Source organism: Sorex fumeus, unplaced genomic scaffold (assembly GCF_029834395.1).
Source record: "Sorex fumeus unplaced genomic scaffold, SorFum_2.1 ptg000026l, whole genome shotgun sequence".
NCBI lineage: Eukaryota > Metazoa > Chordata > Mammalia > Eulipotyphla > Soricidae > Sorex > Sorex fumeus.
In genome coordinates, this window is record NW_026606083.1 from 1306352 (window position 1) to 1329662 (window position 23311).

The 23311-nt window shown below is 39.4% G+C and overlaps 1 non-coding gene across 1 annotated transcript; it reads right to left on the reverse strand.

The window, feature by feature from the left end:
- Positions 1-14648: 14648 nt before the first annotated feature.
- On the reverse strand, positions 14649-14755 carry LOC130024104 (U6 spliceosomal RNA). The gene has a single exon (XR_008792551.1). It is a non-coding gene; the product is annotated as a U6 spliceosomal RNA (small nuclear RNA).
- Positions 14756-23311: the final 8556 nt, after the last annotated feature.

The following is a 23311-nucleotide window of genomic DNA, read 5'->3' on the forward strand; positions in this document are numbered from 1 at the left end:
TATCCTTTCCCATTCTGTAGATTGTCTTTGTATTCTGGTCACTGTATCTTTTGAGGTGCAGAAGCTTCTTAATTTAAGATAGTCCAATTTGTTTATCTCTGTTTCCACTTGGTTGGTCAGTGGAGTGTTGTCTTTGAAGATACCGTTAGCCTCATTATCGTTGACGGTTTTGCTGACCTTGTCTTTGATGTACCTTATGGATTTTTGCCTAATGTTCAGATCTTTAATCCATTATGATCTGACTTTTGTGCATGGTGTTAGGTCGAGGTCTAAGCCCATATTTTTTCATCTAATTGTCCATTTATGCCTGCCGGGAGTAATTTCTGAGTGCAAGCCAATGGAAACTCTTGATCACCACTAGACATGGCCCCCAAACAAAAAGAAAGCAAACAAACAAACAAAAAAACTTGACACACAGTAGATGGTTCAAAAGTTATCCTAGCTATATTTAAACGTATTTTGTTCTATTTATTACATCTCTATAATATCAAAGTGAAATCAAATTTAGACTTACTTTTGGAAGTGCCAAGGTCTCACACATACAGGGCATGCATTATTTCTCCGAGTCAAGTACCTGAACAGTGTTGAGAGTTTAAATTAAATTGTCCTTATCATCTAAGTCATTTATGCATGATGAAAGATGACATTGGTTCCTTTCCTCTTCCTTTTCCTTTGACAATTATTTTTTCCTCTTATACACAATATTCCATACATTCATGTTGTCAATCTTCCCTTGGGACCTATAGTTATTTTTGTCTCCACTGGGAAATGAGGTTGTTTTCTTTTTCTTATAAATGAAGTACACAAGGAGATGTTTACTTCTGCTCTGGACAGGACTGAATATGTTGCTAGGACTCTGGTAACTGTTCTGGGATTATGTGAGGACTTAGTATCCATAGAAAAATTAAGCAGAGATAAAACACTGTGTATTTGTTTCCTATTCATGAATTATTATAAACTGGCTTTAACCAAAAATTTATCACCTTGAAATTTTGGAGACTAGAAGTTGAAATCAAAATGTTAGCAATCTCACTCTCTCTTTCTCTCTCACTTTCTCTCTTTTAATTTTTTTTGGGGGGTAGGTAGTCTTTTAGATCTTTCCTTGGTTTCTGATATGTTGATGATATTTTGCATACTTGGATCACAGATAGATCCTTCTCTCCATTGGGGCTGTGGTCTCCCTGTGTTTGTGTGTTAATGATCAATTCCCTCTTTTGAACACTGATGTTTTTGTCAAAATTTTCTCTTTTTTTGTAAGACACAAGTGATATTGCATTACAGTTCTCTGTAATAACCTTATTTATGGCTTTTAAGACAGTATGTCCAAGAAGACCATAGTTTTAGATATCAGGGATAGAACTGCAACATACATTTTTAGGGTGACACAATTTAAATCAGAACATAAAAAAGATGCATGGTTCTTGTTTAAATCAATATGTCATAGTACTAATTCAAATATCATTTTTTTCTGATATTTCTGTTCTGTGAGATAGTTTGCTTCTATGTCATTTAAACCACTTTTAGATGGGTATTCTGTTACATTTGACTAGTATCATCCAAATTTATTCATATACTTTTAAGTTAATAAGTCCTCAAAATGTTACATAGAATACTAGAAGATTAAAATTATGAACTCAAGATTTCTTTCTTTCTTTCTTTCTTTCTTTCTTTCTTTCTTTCTTTCTTTCTTTCTTTCTTTCTTTCTTTCTGGATCACACCCGCCGATGCACAGGGGTTACTCCTGGCTCATGCACTCAGGAATTACTCCTGGTGGTGCTCAAGGGACCATATGGGTTGCTGGGAATCGAACTCAGGTCGGCCAAGTGCAAGACAAACACTTTACCCACTATGCTACCACTCCAGTCCCTGAACCCAAGTCTTTATGACTCCAAAACTAAACCATAAGATCAGTCTTACATTTTTCTTTTTTCACTTATTAATGCTAAATATAATGCTAATAACTTTCATCATGGGTCTGTGACTTATAGTACATAAAACTTGTGTATGTACTATGCATATGGAGATGTAACCATCTCCACTATCCATCTTCAGAACATTTTTATTTTCTCTAGTCAAAATTGTGTTTCTCAAGTAATTAACTCCCTTTTCCCCTCTCTCTCGTTTCCACCTTTAACAATGAACATTCTCCTTTCTATGAATTTGAGTATTCCTAGGAATCAAGAGAAATTATGTTTTGTGACTTGTTTCAAGTTCCATCTATATTGTAACTTGTTAAAATCCACTTTTCAGATGCCAGGTAGATAGTATAGGGGTAACAGTTTCCTATGCACTACCATGGTCACCCTTGAACACAGAACCAGAAGCAAGACTTGAGAATTACTGGGTGTCATGCCCAAATTTCCGTTTCATAAAAGGAAAAATAGACCAAAGGGATATCTCAGAGTGCTGACTGTTTGCTTTGCATGCTAGAGACTTGGGTTAGATCTCTGACGCTGCATATGGTTATCCCAAACACTGCCAGGAATCATCACTTGGGTGTTGCTGGGTGTGGCACCAAAACAAAACCCCAAAATGGCAGAATATTATTTCATTGTGTGCTCATATATACACTTACATACAAAACTGGGGTTCTTAGGTTTCTTCCATTTCTCTCTTTTGTGAATAAAGGTATAGTAAACATTGGTATGCACATAATTTGAGTCTTCAATTTTAAGTTGAATTTCAACTTTCAGTGTGTGTGTGTTGGGGGTGGGGTGGGGTTGGTTCGCCCTTGGTGGTGCTTGGGATCTGTTTCTGGTTCTGTGCTCAGGGGACCTTAAGTGATGTTGAGGACCAAACAGGTGAACCAGGTCAACAAAGCAAGCGCCTACCCAGCCCCCTATACTCTCATCCCTATTTTGACTTTTCTTGTTGCTGAACTGTAGAAGCTTTTTATGTTTTGTATCTCAACCCTTTTGTCAAATGTTTATTGAATTTCAAGAATGAAAACTACAATGATCAGCATTTAATAGGTCATTTTACAGGATGGATTTATCTTGGTGAATATTGCGTATTTTGTAGGTATTTATATAGTAATTTCTAACTAGACTTTTTATAGTATTTTCTGTTTCATTTTAGATAGAGTGTTATTGCTTTTCTCTTCCCTGCTTTGTAAACACCTTTTTTCTTTTCACCCATGCATTAATTGAAATATAACTCTTCCCCTGAGAACTTGATCTTTTTTCTTGCTATAATCAACTGGGCTGGAGCAATAGCACAGCAGGTAGGGCGTTTGTCTTGCATGCAGTCAACCTGGCCTACCTGAGTTCAATTCTTTCGCCCCTATCGGAGAGCCCGGCAAGCTACCGAGAGTGTCTCGCCTGCACGGCAAAGCCTGGCATGCTACCCGTGGCGTATTCAATATGCCAAACATAGTAGCAACAAAGTCTCACAATGGATAAGTTACCGGGCCCGCTCAAGGAGATCAATGAACGACAGGAGGATAGTGCTACAGTGCTACAGTGCATTTATCAATGGGCTGGAGCGATAGCACAGCGGGTAGGGCATTTGCCTTGCATATGGCCAACCTGGGTTTGATTCCCCCGCCCCTCTCGGAGAGCCCACCAAGCTACCAAGAGTATCTCGCCCACACGGCAAAGCCTGGCAAGCTCCTCGTGATGCATTCTATATACCAAACACAGTAGCCACAATTCTAACAATATTATTGGGCCTGCTCAAACAAATCCATGAACAACGGGAGGACAGTGACAGTGACCGTGACACTGACATTTATTAATACATGACTCCACCTATGCTTTAAAATCAGTGAAAAAAACTTTCATCCTATTAGAAAAGTAATAAACATTTTCAGAATTGAATTTAATTAAAATATTCACAGTACAATATTGTCCTCATCCCAGGAAGACATTAGAGAAATGGAAAGGAAAGAAACAATCTATCAGCTTAAGGTTTTTGATATGTATATGTTTTGACACACAATCTCTTCACAAATCCAGCTTTCTGGTATTACGGCCTTTCATCCATAAGAAATTATTGTTGTCATATAAGTAGTACTAAATCCAATGAATCCAACGTTAACTTCCTTAGCTATGACAGGATAAGTCTTTAACTGAGAAGTAGCTTAAAGCCATTTATTTCGCTTTCTGTGGTGCAATTATCTAGTTCATATCTCTATTTTGAGCCATTGATTTTAGCTTTTTTAAAAATATATTTTTCTGTATTTATCCTCTTATAGGTCTGTAAAACTAATTGTTTGAAATGGGCCATTTTAAATTAGAAGAAAGAAATACCCAGTATTATTTGAATTCATAAAATAATAATGCATAATAATGCTTAATGAGGTGTTTTATTTTAGACATTTGAATCCAATCTCTGAAACAGGAAAATGTCTCCAAAGGGTTTTAATCTTTCAATTTCTTTCTTCTATATTTAGTGTATTAAATAAGAGATGTCCCTGTTCCTCAGAAATTCAAATTTTGCTTAGAGATAGACACTCCAAAAATAATAGTTGTACAGAATATGCTAAATGTGTTATGCAATAGAAGGACAACCTGTATAGGATGCATAGAGGCATTATTTAGATTTTGGAAGCTTTGCCATGTCTTGACAGTTTAAAAAACATTGTTTTTCAGACAAAAGGAAAAATAAGCTATTCTAGAGGGGGATTAGCATAAGCAACATCATATAAAAGATGAAATATTGTTTTAGTGATTACGCATACTCCTGTACGGCTCAGAGACAGTGTAGAGGTCAGTCAGGGGTGGAGTCTAACCAGGTTACAGTTGCGGGTGCTCCCTGCCCTGCCCACTACCATCGATCCATAGCAGTCAACACATAGAAGCCAAGAATCTGCCCACATCTCACATCATCTTCCTAACTCTTTCTCTTACCATTCTTTGCACCAATTCTATCTCTTCTGCTTCAAAGTTTTCTAATTTGTCCTGGATCTCAGGTTTTGTTTTAATCTATTTGTTTCATCCCTTTGATCTTGAGATGGTGAGCCGTGGGGGCTGTTCCTGACTCTGTGCCCAGGAATGACCCCGGTAGGGTTTGCCAGACTATATGTGAGATTGAACCAGGGTCATCTGTCTTCAAAGCAAGAACCTTATAACCTATTCTGTTTGGTCTCCATGGTGAATATGTTTACTAGCTTTGCAAATCACATTTATTTTCTCTCCTAAGAACATTTCTGAGAATAACTAAGATAAATATAATTCTTACTCGAACTAGTCTTGTCATTTTGGCAAGAAAGGCTTTTATAACATGTTAAGAATTAGGATTTTAATATGAAGCCAATGGTTAACCATTTCTGATTGTTAACCATTGATGTTAACAATGGGCTGGAGCGATAGCCCAGTGGGTAGGGTGTTTGCCTTGCAGGCGGCCAACCCATGTTCAATTTCTCTTGGAGAGCCCGACAAGCTACCGAAAGTATCCCACCCACATGGCAGAGCCTGGCAAGCTCACCATGGAGTATTCTATATGCCAAAAACAGTAGCAACAAGTCTCAAAATGGAGATGTTACTGGTGCCCACTATTGTCCGAGAGAGACCAAAAGCTAACAGAAAGTCAGGAAGGTGGTTTTAAGAGGCAACCAGTAGATATAATATCATGCTCTTATTAGTGATATTATTAGATATAATATCATGCTCTTATTAGTGACGGGGCTGGAGCGATAGCACAGCGGGTAGGGCGTCTGCCTTGCACGCAGCCAACATGGCCAGCCTGAGTTCGATTCCTCCGCCCCTCGCGGAGAGCCCGGCAAGCTACCGAGAGTATTCGATATGCCAGACACAGTAACAACAAAGTCTCCAATGGAGACGTTACTGGGCCTGCTCGAGCAAATCAATGATCAACGGGAGGGCCTTTACTTTACTTTATTAGTGACTTAAAAATATCTTAAAAACAATTTTGGGGGTTGATATTCAGGGTTACCTGGTTCTGTGCTCAGAAGTGAACCATGATGATGCTTAAGGAATAGTAAGTGGTGCAGGAATTCAATAGCATGCATGCAAAGCAAATGGCCTTTCTTCCTCTATTATTTCTCCAACACTTTGACTGTTTTGTTACTTGAAAGAATTTGCCAATGTATTTATACTTGTTTTATCTCTTTCATTCAGCTATATAACTAAATAACTATTAATCTGCCAGAGAGAGTGCTGACTGTGACATCATCTAAGACAATCCCCCTTAACTGATGAAAGGGAGCCACATTAGGAGAGATCATATGTGTCGCTAATTTTCTGAGTTTAAATCCATTTTCACAACACTACATGAACACCTTTGATTTCTTCTACTCTTTATTTCCCTTGAATATTTTCTCAGTTGAACACAGGTATACATTGCTTTCACATTCTGAGTTCCCTCTCCCCGGACTAGACAGACCTGGAAGAGGTGTGACAGGAGATACACAAGATTCCTTGGTGAACAACAGTGGTGCTATTTCCTCCACTGAGCCCAGCCTCTCTGCCCGGATCTCTCCTGTACAGTGAGGGTCTGCACTATAATCACTACAGCCCTCCCTGCTTCCAGTCGGTTGGTCATGCCTCCCCTTAGAAAACTCACACTGCCTATTTGAGGGGAAGTTTTAAACGTTATGTCACCCCAGTGACACCTTTGTGTTTTTCATCAGCATTTTCCATTAAGTACCGACACATGGGTACTGTGTGAATGTGCCAATTTCTCAATCACATGGAGTTTCAATCGTTTTTACAGCCCCAAATCTTGTCACACTCTTCTACTGAAGAAAGAAACTATTTTTTAGCTTATCCCAGAGTGTTATTTCTTTGTATAATAGTATAATTTGGTGCTTACCTTTAAACGCTTATTACACTCATATAGTAGACTGCTATTGTTAGATTTTATTAAATTTCTAAGTAAAACAGTAGATCATTTGTTAAAGGGATTTTTAAATGTCAAATTTCTTTTATCTGCATTCATGGCATAAAAAATAATCTTCTTCTTCTTCTTCTTCTTCTTCTTCTTCTTCTTCTTCTTCTTCTTCTTCTTCTTCTTCTTCTTCTTCTTCCTTCTCCTCCTCTCCCCCCTCCTCCTTCTTCTTCTTTTTCTTCCTCTCCCTCCTCCTCCTCCTCTCCCCCCATCCTCCTTCTTCTTTTTATTCCTCTCCCTCTCCCTCCTCCTCTTCCTCTTCCTTTTCTTCTTCTTCTTCTTCTTCTTCTTCTTCTTCTTCTTCTTCTTCTTCTTCTTCTTCTTCTTCTTCTTCTTCTTCTTCTTCTTCTTCTTCTTCTTCTCTTTCTTCTTCTAAAATGCATGCAAGGAAAGTGCTCTACCAACTGTACTATCTCTCAAGCTAGCCCCAAATCTTTAGTTACTTTATTCACTTTACAATTGATATCAAGGTATGAGGATGTCTCAAACATTTGTAATAATTTTTTATAAATTCAAAAATCATTATTCCATTTGTGGTATCTATTTCCTCCTCCCCATCTTATTTTTCCAGGAGGCTGAGGGGAGCGCATTCACAGTACTCAAGGTCTGTTCCTTACTTTGCTCAGAAATGACCCTTGGCTGTGTTCAGAGAGACCCCTGTTTTACAGGAGATCAAACTTTGATAGCTTCATTCTACCTCTCTTACCCCCACTTCAATATTTACTTAATCAAACCTACAAGGAAAAAATTAAAATGAGCCCTATTATAAATTGTTTTCTTGCAGTAAAATTTCTTTTTTGTATAGAATATCCCTTCAAAACTCTTCAATGAATGTCTTATTTCTCTCAAAGTTCTCTTTCATATTTATAATTAGGGTATTCCTAATTATAATTGGGTTTCATAACTGGAGTATTCCAAATATAATTGAAAATATATTGGGTTGAGGGAGAAGCATTGTCAACAATAACACATTAGCAGACTTTTAGCCTAGAGGAATGGTAGAAGTTTTATTCTGATATTTTTCAAACTTACTCATATTTCAGATCAAGAGTTCACTCTACACCAATTGTAACATGGAATGTGAGATAAGAAGAAAGAAAAGGTGAGCTTCACACTCCTGCAGAAGGAATAGTATGAGGAATAGTCATAAAGGGATAAATTCTTGGCTGAAATAATCAGAGGGTCAACAAAAGAAAAACAGGCCTAGTTTAAAAAGTAGACAATGTGATAGAGTGAAGATTTGATTGCAGGAGGTCCTGCAGCTCCTGTTTGATGATTCAAAGGCTGTGTCTTGTTTGTGACCTCTGTACATTCCACCATTGCTACAATTTCATCCATTACATTATAACTAGGGAAATCTTATTAGAAAAGAGAGAAAGAATCTAAATTTTCTGAAAAAATAAGTATCAAAGCCTAGAGAGATGGCTCAAAGTGTTGAAGACCATGGTTTGTTTTCCGAGCCCTGGGCTCAGTACACAGGACTGCATAGTCCCTGGAGCACTGTTGAGAGAAAACCCTAAGCACGAGCCAGGACAGTTGGCGAGCACCACTGTGGGACCCAAAACCAAAACAAAGCAAAACTCCAATTAGCCAACAGTTCAAAAACAACCCTAGCAACAGCTTCTAAAGTCTGAGAGGTTTGTTTGCACTGTTCCTTCCACACTATGTGATTCTGAGTAATATGTTTATCTATGTTCCTTAGCTTTAATTGCTAACATGGCAAAAATAGCAGTACACATTTACCATACAAGGTATGCATGGAAAGGACGTGATTAAGCATGGAAGCTTTTCTGCTGAGCCTAAATGCTATGTTCAAAGTTGAATAATTACAAATATACTTAATGATCATGAGGCCCCCCATTTCATACATATTATATTATATATTATTTATATGTACATATATGCATCAGTATATATGGAGCTGTTCTTGGGGGTTACTTTACATTCAGTCAACCCATTGATCTGTAATCTCTAACCCTCGGTTAATATTTTAATGAGATATGAAGCTATCAGTGTTTCCAGTTCATGCTTAGTAATCTCAATGATGCCTCATTTTTCTCTTTTTTTTAATGAATCATCGTGAGATAGAGTTACAGACTTACAAACTTTCGTGCTTATGTTTGTCATATAATGATTGAGTACCCATCCTTCCACCAGTGCCCATTCCCCACCACCACTCAGTATCGCACCCACCACCCCCACGCTGTAACCCCACCCCCCACACCTCTGTGGCAGGTGGATTCCTTTTTACTGTATATCTCCTTTAGGGTGTTGTGGTCTGCAATGCAGGTATAAAGTGGCCATCATGTTTGGTCCCTAGTTTACTTTTGGCACAAATCTTCCATCTTGAGCAAGTCCTACTAGCATCCTTTACTTGGTGGTCCCTTATCTATCTGAGCTGCCTTTTCCCCCAGCATGTGAGACTGGCTTCCAAGCCATGGATCAATTCTCTTGGTCTTTATCTCTACTATCCTTGGGTGTTAGTCTCCCATTTTGTTACTTTATATTCCACAGATGAGTGCAATCTTTCTATGTCTATCCATATTTTTCTGACTCATTTCACTTACCATGATACTTTCCATGTTGATCCACTGATATGATAATTTCATTATTTCTTCTTTTCTAACAGCTGCATAGTATTACATTGTGTAGATGTACCGAAGTTTCTTTAACCTGTCTTCTGTTCTTGGACATTCAGTTTTTTTCCAGATTTTGGCTATTGTAAACAGTACAGCAATGAACAAACAAGTGCAGATGTCATTTCGACTATACTTTTGTGTATATATGGAATATATTCTCAGGACTGGTATTTCTGGGTCAAAAGGGAGCTCAGTTTCTAATTTTTTGAGAATCGTCCCTACTGTTTTCCAAAAGGGCTGAACCAGTTGGCATTCCAACCAGCAGTGAAGGAGGATCCCTTTTCCCCCACATCCGAGCCAACACAGGTTGCTTTTGTTCTTTTGGATGTGGGCCAGTGTCTGTTGTGTGAGATTATATCTCATTGTTGTTTTGATATGCATCTTCCTAATGATTAGAGATGAAGGGCATTATTTTCATGTACCTTTTGAAATTCAGATTTTTTCTTTGAGAAAGTTTCTGTTCATTTCATTGCCCCAATTTCTGATGGGGTTGGACGTTTTCTTTTTGTAGAGTTCAACCAGTGCCTTGTAAATCCTTGCTATCAACCCCTTATCAGATGGCTATTTGAGCATTTTGAAAGTAACTTGATATTTTTAAAAAGCATTAGTAGAGTAGAGGACAGCATCCATGTGGTCTTGAGGCAGGCACTGTACCAAAAAGCAGAGAAACTGATGTACAAGTAACGTTACTTACTTAAAGGTAAGTGACAACAGGAAGCTGTGATTGAATTATGGAAGAAATTTATAAATTTAGGCTATTTAAATGGTGGCTGGAGCGATAGCACAGCAGGCAGGGGGTTTGATTCCTCCACCCCTCTCGGAGAGCCCTGCAAGATACTGAGAGTATCTTGCCGGCACGGCAAAGCCTGGCAAGCTATCCGTGATGTATTCAACATACCAAAAACAGTAACAAAAAGTCTCACAATGGAGACATTACTGGGCCTGCTCAAACAAATCGATGAACAACGGGAGGACAGTGACAGTGACAGTGATTTAAATGGTGGAAAGTAAAAGGATAGAGATGGGAGGAAGAAGTGATAACATGGAAAGGGTGTCTCTGGTCTGTGTCCCCTCGTCAGAGCACCACTGGGTGATGAAGAATATCTGGGAGACTGTAGATGCACATGGTACTCCAGCAATGAGACGGGACCTCCAGGACCAGTCAGCTTTGGCTCAATCTCTTCTCCTATGTTAAAGACCGTGTGACTCCATAAAGTTACAAAACCCCTATTTCAGTTCCTTGGTCTAAATAAATGGGCCTAGTTCTATTAATATACTCCGTGGGTTTGTTGGAGACTATAATGCATTCAAGTTTACATACAGGAAACACTAAACATATTTGTTCACTGTAAAGAGATAGAGGAATGAAGCATTTCAGTGACTGAGTCAGTGGTAACTTTAAAGGATAAGATTACTGGGTAAGTAAAGGTGCAAATAATTCTAGGCCAGGTTACTGAAAAGATACTGGAAAGAGTGCTGGAGAACTGGAAGAAAGAAACAGATTCATATGGAAGACCAAAGACTGATGTTTGAACCATTTTCAGTGAACTTAAAGGGGTAAGAAAGATGTCTACATAAAATATACAACTGAAAATCTAAAATGAAATATGGGAAAATATTTAAAACTTGAGTTCATGAACCTCCATATATCATTTCAAGTAATTCGGGGACTGAATGTCGAAGATTTAAAATGTGATACTGGGGCTGGAACAATAGCACAGCTTGTAGGGCATTTGCCTTGCACGCAGACAACCCGGGTTCGATTCCCAGCATCCCATATTCTCCCAAGCACTGCAAGGAGTGGTTCCTGAGTGCATGATCTAGGAGTAACCCTTGAGCAGCGCCAGGTGTGACCCAAAAAGGAAAAAAAAATAAAAATAAAAAAATAAAATGTGATATTTAGAGGGACAAAATGCAGACTGCTGGGATTAAGGCACTTGCCCTCATGTGATCCTCAGTCAGTCTCTAGCACTGCATCTGGTCTCAAGTATTTTCAGGCATGATTTCTGAGTACAGAGCCAGTCGTAAGCCCTATGCACCACAGCATATGTTCCCCCAGTCCAAAGAGAATGAATGCATCCATCTGATGTACTGGTAATGTCTAATAAGGAAATAAATCCGAACACCCTCCTGAACAACAAATAACCATTTGAAATACAAAATAGCCTACTATTACCTTCAAGAAATAATGATGCTACATTTCTGACACTTGACTAACCTGTAGTTTAATATTCGAACGATGACTTCCAAAGTGGAATGTGTAAAACAATGACTAACGAGCAACTTAATGAGCCTCAAAGCAATTAAGGCACCACATAAAGAGAATTCTGTTCTTGTAATCATCACAAAAATAATAAACGAAATAGAATTGTGATGGTTAAGTGAATTTGATAAATCAATTATAAGTTAATTTCCAGAACAGATTTCTAAGGCTATGGATCGCTAATATGGCATGGTTTTTAGGTCAGTTGTTATGTTCTGACAGCGCTAGAGGGAGATCATGGAAAAACAAACTATGTCAAGGCCCAGGAAATGTTTCAGTGGGTAAAGGTGCCTTCCTTTCGGCAACGAGGCTGTTAGTTCAATCTTCAGTGCGGGCCATATGGACGCAGCATGGTCTGTAGCTCTGGTGCTGCCTCAGTGGGAGCGCTGCAGGGATGAGCAATGACAGGGGCTAAAGCACCGTGATCCTGGAAATAACCACCACTGAAGGCCTGCGGGCACCCTGTCGGGGAGCGCAGGGCCATGTCATTCCTCAGCTAGAATGTACACAGGTACGACAGTTAAATGGGAGTGACATCTGTACGCACATGTGTAAGCAGCACAACTAGTGCCAATGACCCTAGTGGCCACCACAACCATGCATGTGTGCCCAGTCACACAAAAACAGCAAGAGCAAGGGGATGGCAGCATCAACAAGTAGGATTTTTTTTAAATCCCTCTCAGAGAGCCATGTTTGTTCTTGCCAATTAATTTCTGAACTGTTAAATCGTGGCCTCAACTTACTAATTCTCGAATTTCAGTAAAAATAGTTTGTGGTTTGTGATGGGAAAAATGTTAGAGTGTAAGCGAAAATGAATTAATATTCTGCTAATCAGTTTTGCTAAATATGCAGGGGCCAGGTGGAGTGGATCATCAGTCTGTTCCATAGATCAAAGGCTATGGTGCCAAGAAAACTCATTAGTTTTACCTTCATTTTAGTGAATGACTTACTGCATGTATGACTTGTGGTAAGTCAAGATTTGGACTTCTCCCTTCTTTACCACTCAGCATAGTCTCAGAAGTAGTGTGTGTATGTGTGTGTGTGTGTGTGTGTGTGTGAGAGAGAGAGAGAGAGAGAGAGAGGGAGAATAATAAAACAGAATTGACATTATAATTATAGTAAGACATAACGATCAGTGAAAATTTAATTTTGGATAGAAATCCCCTTTAATCTCTGTACTCTGGCAGATGTTCATTAGATGACATGATACTAATAGTATAATTTAAAAATATAGAATTAAAAAATATAGTAATCACATAGAATAAGAAGTTCACCTCTATGACATTAAACACTGACCTGCAGGCAGCTCATGAGAAATTATCTAGGCATGGTGGAAATTTCTGCTTCTTTGCTTTTGCGGGGGACCTCATCAATGAGGCTCGGGGTTTACTCCTGTAGGGCTTAAGGGACCTTATGAGGATTGAACTCGGTTTACCATGTGCAAGGCAAATGCTCTACCTACTCTAATATTGCTCTGATCTAGAATACTGCTTCTTGAGTGGCACTAGTCAGGTCTAAAGCTCAGCTGTGACCCTCCTTTTCTAATTTTTAGTGGCTCATCAACCACTGCTCTAAAAGTCCACAGCTAATACGATATCGTAATCAAACAATTTGTATGGTTCACTATCACTAGATCTTTAATTTCTGTAATACGTTCCGGTGAGATCTACATTTCTTCTCAAAGGCATATCTTTTTCTCAGTTTTGCCAAGAACAACTCATTATGCACCCTCCACCCTCTGCTTTTTCCTTTGTATAATTAATACAAAGAAAATTTACCTTTTGTTCATTTTTTCTATTATACCTTGGGAAGTAGAATAAGATATACCAATAATAAGCTCTCATTATTTTCTGTGATTGTGGTAATATTCTATGCAGTAACAAAAACATGGTAACCAGTGACCATATGCGACTGATTAGAATTTCAAAAAGTAGCATAGATGAAAAGGAACTGAGTTGAAGCTATATTTATTTTCGGGGACTAGTAAGATAGTACAGTGATAAGAGTACTTTGGCACCCAGCCAACCTGAGTTTGATCCCCGACATCCCATATGGTCCCCTGTGTACCTTCAGAAGTGGCTCCTGTGTGTAGAGTCAGAAGTAAGCCCTGAGCAGAATCCGATGTGTCTCCAAATCCAAAAAAAAAAAAAAGGAAAGAAAATATATTTATTTTCAGTGCAAATGTAGATAGCCACATATAGCTAAAAAGTTACCATATCTTAAACAATAAAAGTAGAATGATGGTTTCCAAAGTCACTGAATCAAAACCCATGAGTGTTGCACAAGTGTCTGTGCTTTTTTAAACAAAGAATCCCCAGAATATTCTGATGAATTATTCTCTTGAGAATGTTTCACCTTTGAAAACGTCTCAGGAAAATAATACACTTCGAGTAGGAAAATCTAATTTACCTTTACCACAGTATCAAAGACTGAGCACCTTTATTGCTCTGATTTGTTACTCTAATCCTGAAGTGCTCAGACAAGGAGTGTGTGAAAGAAGTGATTAAATCCAGGGCTACGTACATGGTCTTCCTCCTGAACTATGTTCTTATGCCCCCCCCCCCGTCTTTTTCTTAATTGAATCACTGTGAAATACATTTACAAAGCTTTCATGACTGAGTTTCATCATGCACTATTCCAATACCCATCCCTTCACTAGCGTACATTTCCCAACACCAATGTCCCCAGTATTCGTTCCACCCCCCACAACCCCAATGCAACCAGCCCCACCTTTCTCTACGGCAGGAACTTCCTTATTACTCTCTCTCTACTTTTGGGCATTATGGTTTGCAATACAGATACTGAGAGGCCATCATGCAACTGTCTTTTTAAAACAGCAAATCTTACTTATGTTTTACATGTTTTTCATGAGAATTGGTTGACTGAGATTATATTTTTTATATTTTTGTCATATATTTTATTTGCGTGTCATCCTTGCGCAGGGGCCATGCTAATCTTCTCTGTATCGTTCCAATTTTAGTATATGTGCTGCCGAAGCAAGCACCTGGAGCGATAGCACAGCGGGTAGGGCGTTAGCCTTACAAGCAGCCAACATGGCCGACCCAAGTCCGATTCCTCTGCCCCTCTCGGAGAGCCCGGCAAGCTACCGAGAGTATTCGATATGCCAAACACAGTAACAACAAAAGTCTCCAATGGAGACGTTACTGGGCCCGCTCGAGCAAATCGACGATCAACGGGAGGGCCTTTACCTTTACCTTTACCTATATTTTATTAAGGAATTATCTGACTGAATACCAGACTGAATAATTTTATTCTTGAGCAAACAAGTATTTATACTTTTCTTTCAAAAATTTATTTACTCATGTTTTACTGCATAATCAGTGTAGATTTTATTCAAGTTATTTCAGAAAATGGGGTTGTGAAACATAAAAACAAGATCCAGTACTACTTAACACTGATTTATTACTAAACTCTCTAGTATTACATGATGAAAGGTTAAAAATAATTTTTTGCACTAAAATAAGACTGCAATAATCATGTAGTGAAACATGGGTCTATCTTTTCTCTTTGTTGTTGATGTGATGTTGGGTCTAAGGGAAAGTGTACACACTTCAGCTGCGAGCTTGCACTTGGTCACTTACTCATAATCTCCATTGTGGTGAGGTTTCTTCATGTTTCAGTGTCCACATGCTTGACTGTGGGGCTAACACACTAGCTGTGGTGCTTATCTTGAGTCAGACATTCGAGATGTGGTGCTTGCAGTTGATCATAACGCTCCATGAGCATAGACTCTATGATGGTGCCTCAAGTCCCAACAGCAGTGCCACTACCACTCCATTGGCATTTTGGGCTCCTTATCCTGTTTGATCTCACGATCTCATGTCTGTAAGGCAGGCACATCACAACTGAACTATCCAGGGGTCTCCTGTGATAGCCAAATAGTAGACTTTCTTCATTTTAATAGCCCTAAATACAATATTTTTTCTTTCTCTAATTCTATTTTGAATGCTCACTGTTTTTGCTTAGTTATAGTTAGTTTTATCTTTTAAAATGAAAACTTTTGGAATTATTTTCTAATTATTAATATATATTTCACAGTGTTGTTATTAATTATTTTGTTCAATAGCATTTTACATGAATTTTAATTGTATATTTAAGTGGATATAAGTAATAAATGTTGGTTTCAGTCTCATTACCTAGGTATAAAGATAGTAATGCATCTTATTTTGCTAACTTGCTTTGGAGTTTCACATAAATTGTATTTAAAATGTTCATTTTTTTCTTACAAAAATTAGATATTTTTATGGAACAAAGAGATAGTACAGCGGATGAGGCTCTTCCTTGATATGCTCAACCTGGGTTTAATCTCTTGCACCCCTTCTGGTCCCCTGAGCCCACCAGGTGTGATCCCTGGGAGCAGAGCCAGTAGTAACCCTGGGCACCAACAAGTCTGATCTTAAAAAAAAACCAATTGATCACTTGACATCCCATTACTCATTGATCTGCTTGAGTGGGCACCAGTAACGACTCCATTTGTTCCTGTCGCATGCTAGTGTAGCCCAATGGCATATGCTCACTCTAGGAACACGAAGAGCCTCAAACTGATTGTTCAGGGTCTTGATGAAGAAGTCTGACCATCTCATAGGTGGGCGGCCATGCGATCTTTTGATGTCCCCTAGAATCCAGTCAGTAACGGCTCTAGTCCAGCGGTCATTTCCAAATTGCATTACATGTCCAGTCCATCTGATTTACGATGCCTTGGCAAATGAGACAGTGTCCCAGATTCTCAATTGTCAACAGAGTTCGAAACTCCAGATTCCTTTTCTCACATGAGTGAAGCATGATACTTTAAGCATAGCTCTTTCGATTCCTCTTTGGGAGACACGAATAGCATTCTCATTCTGTTTTCACAGGGCCCAGGTCTCTGAAGTGTATGTTAATGCAGGAAGAATGGTGGAGTAGAAGAGATCTGCCCAGAGTTGGAGGTTCTTCATCCTTTAGCTATTGCTTCGACGCTCTTGAAGGCATTCCATGCCGCTTTCTTCCTCCTGCACAACTCAGGTGCCAGGTCATTCATCATGTTGAGTTCTCGACCTAGGTACACATAACTGCTACATTCGGAGAAGTTCATTCAGTTGAGAGTGAATGGAACATCAGGAACGAGTCCGTATCTCATAAACATTGTCTTCATGAGATTCAGCTGCAGTCTGACCTTTCCACACTCATGTCAAAGTCGGCCAGCATTTGTGCTACTTGGCTAATGTTTGGTGTTATTAGAATGATGTCATTAGCGAAGCGGAGGTGGTGTATCTTCGCTCCCATTCTTTCCCATTCCAGTTGTAGCATGACATTCTCGAGGGTGGCACTGAGGAGTTTCAGTGAAATAGTATCACCTTACCGAACCCCTCTCTTTATGCTGATGATCACTTCCTTGGTGAATGGTGAGATCCTGAGGTGAATCTGTAATACAGCTCATGGAGGATCCTGATGTATTGAGTTTGAATGCTCTGTTTGGCTAGGGATTTGATGAATGCTTCATTCTCAACTGAATCAAAGGCCTTCCTTAAATCAACAAACATTAGACAGAGAGGCATATTGATCTCCCAAGAAACCTCAATGGGCTTGGTTATGGTCAATCATGCTGAATCCTCTTCAGAACCCAGCTTGCTTGCACGGTTGTCTTCATCTGGTGTTCTGCCAATCCTATTCAGGATGACTTGAGTGAACAGCTTGTAGATGATGGACAACAGGCAGATCGAGCGGTGATAGCTGCCAATGTCATGGATGTCTCCCTTCTTGTACAGTAGAAGGGTCCTGCTTGTTTTCCACTGGGATGGAACCTTGCATTCAGACAGGTAGCGTGCGAAGAGCCGAGCCAGTGTATTAATGAGTACTGACAGAAGATTCTTCAGGTGTTCGGGTCTGACCTTGTCTGGGATCACCATCTCCTTCATGCAAAATTCTACTTCACGGAGCAGGGAGAAAGGGCTGCAAAGTTTAAGAGAACTCCCAGAACGACCACCAACTGGGAGTTCTTTTGCACTATAGCAGCAACATGGGAAGGTGCCATCATTGGCAACATTGATGAAGAATATGATCTCTGGTTCAGCACCTCCATGATAGTGTGAGGAATGCTGAGAGAGAGAAAGCCACATACAGATTCCTGTCTTCACATAAAGTAACAAAATAGGAGACCAACATCCAAGAACAGCCGAGATAAATACCAGGAGGTTTACTCCATGGCTGGGAGGCCAGACGCACACTCTGGTGGTAAAGGCAGCTCAGATAGAGAAGGGAGCACTAAATAAAGGGTTATTGTGAAGATCCGCCTAGGATGGGAGTTGCATGCTGAAAGTAGACTATGGACCAAACATGATTGTCACTCAATTCCTCTTTTGCAAACCGCAGCACCGAAAAGGAGAGAAAGAACAGAAGGGAGTGCCTTGCCACAAAGGCAGGGGAGGATGGGGGGATGGGGGTGGGAGGGATACTGGGATTAGTGGTGGTGGAGAATGGGCACTAGTGGAGGGATGGGTACTCAGTCATCATATAACTGAAACCCAAGCACAAAAATTTGTAAATCTACAACTGTACCTCATGGTGTTTCACTAATAAAAAGTAAAAAAAAATAACTCTAGAGGTCATTCGCCAACGTGGCTGGGCATGAGCCTCAGGCAACCACAAGCTAACTTCCGAGCTTGCAAAGTAGTGCAGAGAAGCGATAAAGGGAGCCCTTAAAGAGAGAAGATCAGCAGTGCTGGCAAATGTGGCAGAAGCCGGGAAAAGCATTCACAATGCCCTCCTCTCCTTCGCCAACTACAAGACCAAGATGACTGCCCTCCAACATCCTGATGGATCTATCACATCTTCCAGAAAGGCAATGGAGAAGGTTATCCATGACTTCTACTCAGATATCTTTGATAGCCACGTCCCCTTGCCCACATACCAAACTCCGCAGGATGGATATGTCGTTCCCAGCATTCTCCCTTCCGAAATCTGACATGCCATTTCTTCGGTAAAGAAGCAAACTTAAAAAAAATAAAAAGAAGAAATACTTTCAAGTTTTATTTTGGTTATTATCAAAATATCTAATTTGCTATAAAGAAATTATTAACTTCAAAAGTTTGTCACTATTATTTATAATATATTAATAGTACTGTACTGCACTATCCTCCCTTTGTTCATCAATTTGCTCAAGCGGACCCAGTAACGTCTGCATTGTGAGACTTGTTGTTACTGTGTTTGGCATATCGAATATGTCATGGGTTGCTTGCCAGGCTTTGCTGTGCGGGTGAGATACTCTCCATAGCTTGCAGGGCTCTCTGAGAGGGGCAGAGGAATCGAACCCAGGTCGGCTGGGTCAGCCGCTTAACCAGCTGTGCTATCTCTCTAGCCCATATTAGTATAATCTGAAAATATTCAATGTCTACACTTAATAATATTATAAGTTTATACTTATGATTTGAAAATAATTTTTTATTTTAGATATCAGCAGTGACCTTTCATACATTTTGGTGCCACATTTTGACAGAGAAATCACTTTTATTTTGTTATTGCTGTTGCAGGGATGAAACTTGGGTATCATGTGTATAAGGCATGCATTCTACCATTGAGCCACATTCCTGAGCCTCACAAATATTTTAATAAATAATACCCATTAAGTTGATTTTCACTAGGTGATTTTTAGCCTCAACTAGTGAATAGTTTCTTAACAAATATAGTATTAGTGATTACACTAAATCTTTTCTTAGTACTGTTTTAGAAATGGTTGCATTCAAAATGTTTTTTATTACATCTAGTACTAATACTTTAATATATTCAGTCTCTCATACTTTGTACCAACAAAAATGACTAATTAGATTATATAATATTATTATTATATCACTTAATCTGTTTCTTCAATTTATTAAATCATATTTTATTACTAATCCATAAAGATTTACAAACATCATTTGACCAACTTTTTTCAAATAAAAAATTAAACTTTATTATGAGTTTTATATTTGTCACCTTATGAGCACAGTTTTTATATCAGGTAAGCAATATAAGTCTCTAGGAACTGTTATTTGTTAATTTCCCCCTGTTGCTGTTTTTCACTGATACAAAGAATTTCAATTTACTCTCAGATTCTTTGTTTTGACCAATATATTTAGACTCGCTGTTTGCTGAGTTAAGCTGTCAGGCACACCTATCTCTCTTCCAAGGAGGGATCTATACCACACCATATAATGCCTCCTTTGCAACATTGCCTATGCTGGGAAGGGCTGTGGGCACTCTAGGCTCAATCCCTAGGGCCATCAGGCGTAGCCTTTGAGCACAGCCATGTGCCTCTCCCAAATTCTAAATAAATAAAGCATCACTTAAATACGTCAAATTTAGTTTAACTTTACTCATTAGGTTCTCATTCAATGTTAAATTCTATTCAAAACACAGTAGTAAAAACTCCTCTCTGGAAACTGAGCTCAGCCCAGGGGCTCAACTGCTGGCTTCTGCCTCTTCTTGCTAGGGATCCCTCATGACAGAACGTTCAAGGTTCACACAGTCTATGCAAATGACACCTGGGCTTGAACTCTTAACCTTGTGTTTGCAAGCAAGCGTGTCAATCCCATGAGCCATCTTGGCAGCTAGAGAGTATGGGAGCTGCCAGTTTGGCTTATATATTGTATATATATATATATATATATATATATATATATATATATATATATATTTTCAATTTCCAATTCCTAGATCTTCAGTTATATTATTCTTTTTGATTTTTAAGGGTTGAACATTAAGTACATTTAAAACTCATTGAAAACATTTTCTCTTCTTTTTTATTTAATGAATCACTGTGAGATAGTTACACACTTACAAACTTTCGTGATTACATTTCAGTCATACAATGTTTGAGTACCCATCCCTCCACCAGTGCCCATTCTCCACCACCAAAGTTCCTAGTATCCCTCCCGCTACCCCCACCCCATCCCCACTGTCTCTCTGGCAGGCACATTCCCTCCTATTCTCTCTCTCCTTTTGAGTTTCATGGTTTATAATACAGGTAACAAGTGGCCATCATGCTTGGTCCATAGTCAACTTTCAGCACGCATCTGCCATACCAAGCAAGCCCTCCAAGCATCATTTACTTGGAGGTCCCTTCTCTATCCCAGCTGTCTTTTGTCTCAGCATGTGAGGCCAGCTTCCAAGCCATAAAGTGATCCTCCTGGCATTTATCTCTACTATCTTTGGTTGTTTGTTGCCCATTATGTTACTTTATATTCCACAAATGAATGCAGTCATTCTAGTTTGTCCCTCTCTCTCTGACATTTCACTTAGCATGATAATCTCCATGTCAATGTATTTATATGCAAATTTCATGTGTTTGCTCTTATTGTTCACATGTGTTTCTTGTGGGCAGCAGAATGTTGGGTTCAGTTTTTTAATTCATTTTACCACTCTGTGTCTGTTAATTGGTGCATTTAGACTAGTGACATTGAGAGAGATTATTGTCATGGTGTTTTGTGCCCTCTTCCTGGAGAGGTTTGTTGTGGTTGTGAAGTATGTCTTGTCTTACAGTAGCCCCTTCAGTCCTTTTAAGGTTTGTTTTGAGTCTATGAAGTCCCTGAGCTATTGTTTATCCATGAAATAGTGCATCATTCCTTCGAGTTTGAGTGAGAGTTTAGCCAGATAAAGTATTATTGATGAGGCATTCATTTCATTGAATTATTTTCGCTATAACCCACCACTGTCTTAGGGCTAGGAGGGTTTCCTCTGATAAGCTTGCTATAAATATAAAGGGTGCTCCTTTGTATGTGATTTCCTTTTTTTTTTGACTTTGCTGCTTGCAGTATTATGTCTCTATCTGTGATATTCATCGTTATGATTATTATATGTCCTGGAATCTTTAGCACAGTGGTAAGGCGTTCGCCTTACAAGCGGCCAACATGGCCGACCCGAGTTCGATTCCTCCACCCCTCTCGGAGAGCCCGGCAAGCTACCGAGAGTATTCGATATGCCAAACACAGTAACAGCAAAGTCTCCAATGGAGACATTACTGGGCCCGCTCGAGCAAATCGACGATCAACGGGAGGGCCTTTACCTTTACCTTTACCTTTATTTATTTAGTGAATCACTGTGGGAAAAGTTACAAAGCTTTCAGGTTTAAGTCACGGTTATGCAAATATCAAACACATTTCCCTTTACCAATACTTATTTTTCACCACGAAGAATCCCAATAAACCCCCCTTTTTCCAACCCTCCCAATGCCTGTGAGGCAGATGAATTCTAGTTAACACTCTATCTACTTTGACTAGATTCATTGTTTTGACAAAAGATGCACCATTATTATTTAGACTTTACACCCCCAAATCAGACATGCTGAAAAGGCATTGTGGAATAATTTGTTTTCTACAGCTGGTCACAAGAATCAAACAATGTCGCGCGGCCGCAAAAGCGGCCGTGCGATTTTGGATTTCTGATATTTTACTTATTAACCCTGGAAGTATTACTGCTGAGAGTCAGATAGTTATGAGATTGGTTTCTGTGCTCTGGAGCCATGGCCGTGCCAGAGAGCCGCTCATGGGGGGCAATTCGTGACCTCGGTAGAGCGTGAAGGACAAGCCGGGAATGCCCCCATTCCCATGAGGTTTGAGTTGTCCCATCACGACCAGATCATACCTGGCTTTCCACAAAGCTCCCAAGCGGCTGCCATCTTTCTTTCCAGAGGGAAAAAGGTGGAAGGGGTCCTGGAATCTTTTTATTAGGGTCTCTTTCAGCTGGTACCCTGCAAGCTCCTTGTATTTGGATATCTTCATTCTCCAGCTCTGGGAACTTCTCAGCAATGATATTTTTAACTTTTGCTACTTCACTGGGGTTGCCTCAATGTCCATCTGGTACTCCGATGGTTCTTATGTTGCTCCTCTTGAATTCATCCCCTCGGTCTCTGATTTGCCCTGGAGCTATTATGAGGTCTTTTCCCATTGTTTGTTATTGCCTGTAAGCTTTCTGCAGCTCATCTTCAAGCTCACTGATTCTGTCTTCAGTTGCTGTCATTCTACTGTTGAGGGTGCCTGCTGAGTTTTTTATTTCATCTACTGAATCCTTTATTAATGACACTTCTGTTTGTAGTTTTCTTATTTATGCTCTCATTTATTCCTGTATTTTATTAGCTCTTTGTTCCACTGTTTCTTTCATGTGCTCCCTTAATTTATGGAATTTCTGTTCCACCATTTCTTTGGGTTCACTGAACACCCTCAACATTTTACCTCTGAATTCTTTATCGGAGAGATTCTATTTGTGGAAATTCCCTGTTGAGGCTTCTGGTCTCTTTTCTTCACTTACCCCTCTTGATTGGGATTTTCACTGTTTCCTCATGCTGCTGTGGTAATATAGAGGTGGGAACCTCCAGTTCTCTACCATTGTTCTCCTCTTGCTTCAAGAAAGGATTCTGGATGAGCACCGTCAATGGTGGTCACCTTTTTCCCCTTCTAGAATACTAACTTCCTCTTTGGTGCTCCTCTGTGACTTATGTGAGGCCTCTAGTGAAGCTTCAGTATATGTGTTCTTTTATATTAGGCTTGTTCAGTTTCTTGTGTTCACATTTATTTTGGTGAGATTGGAA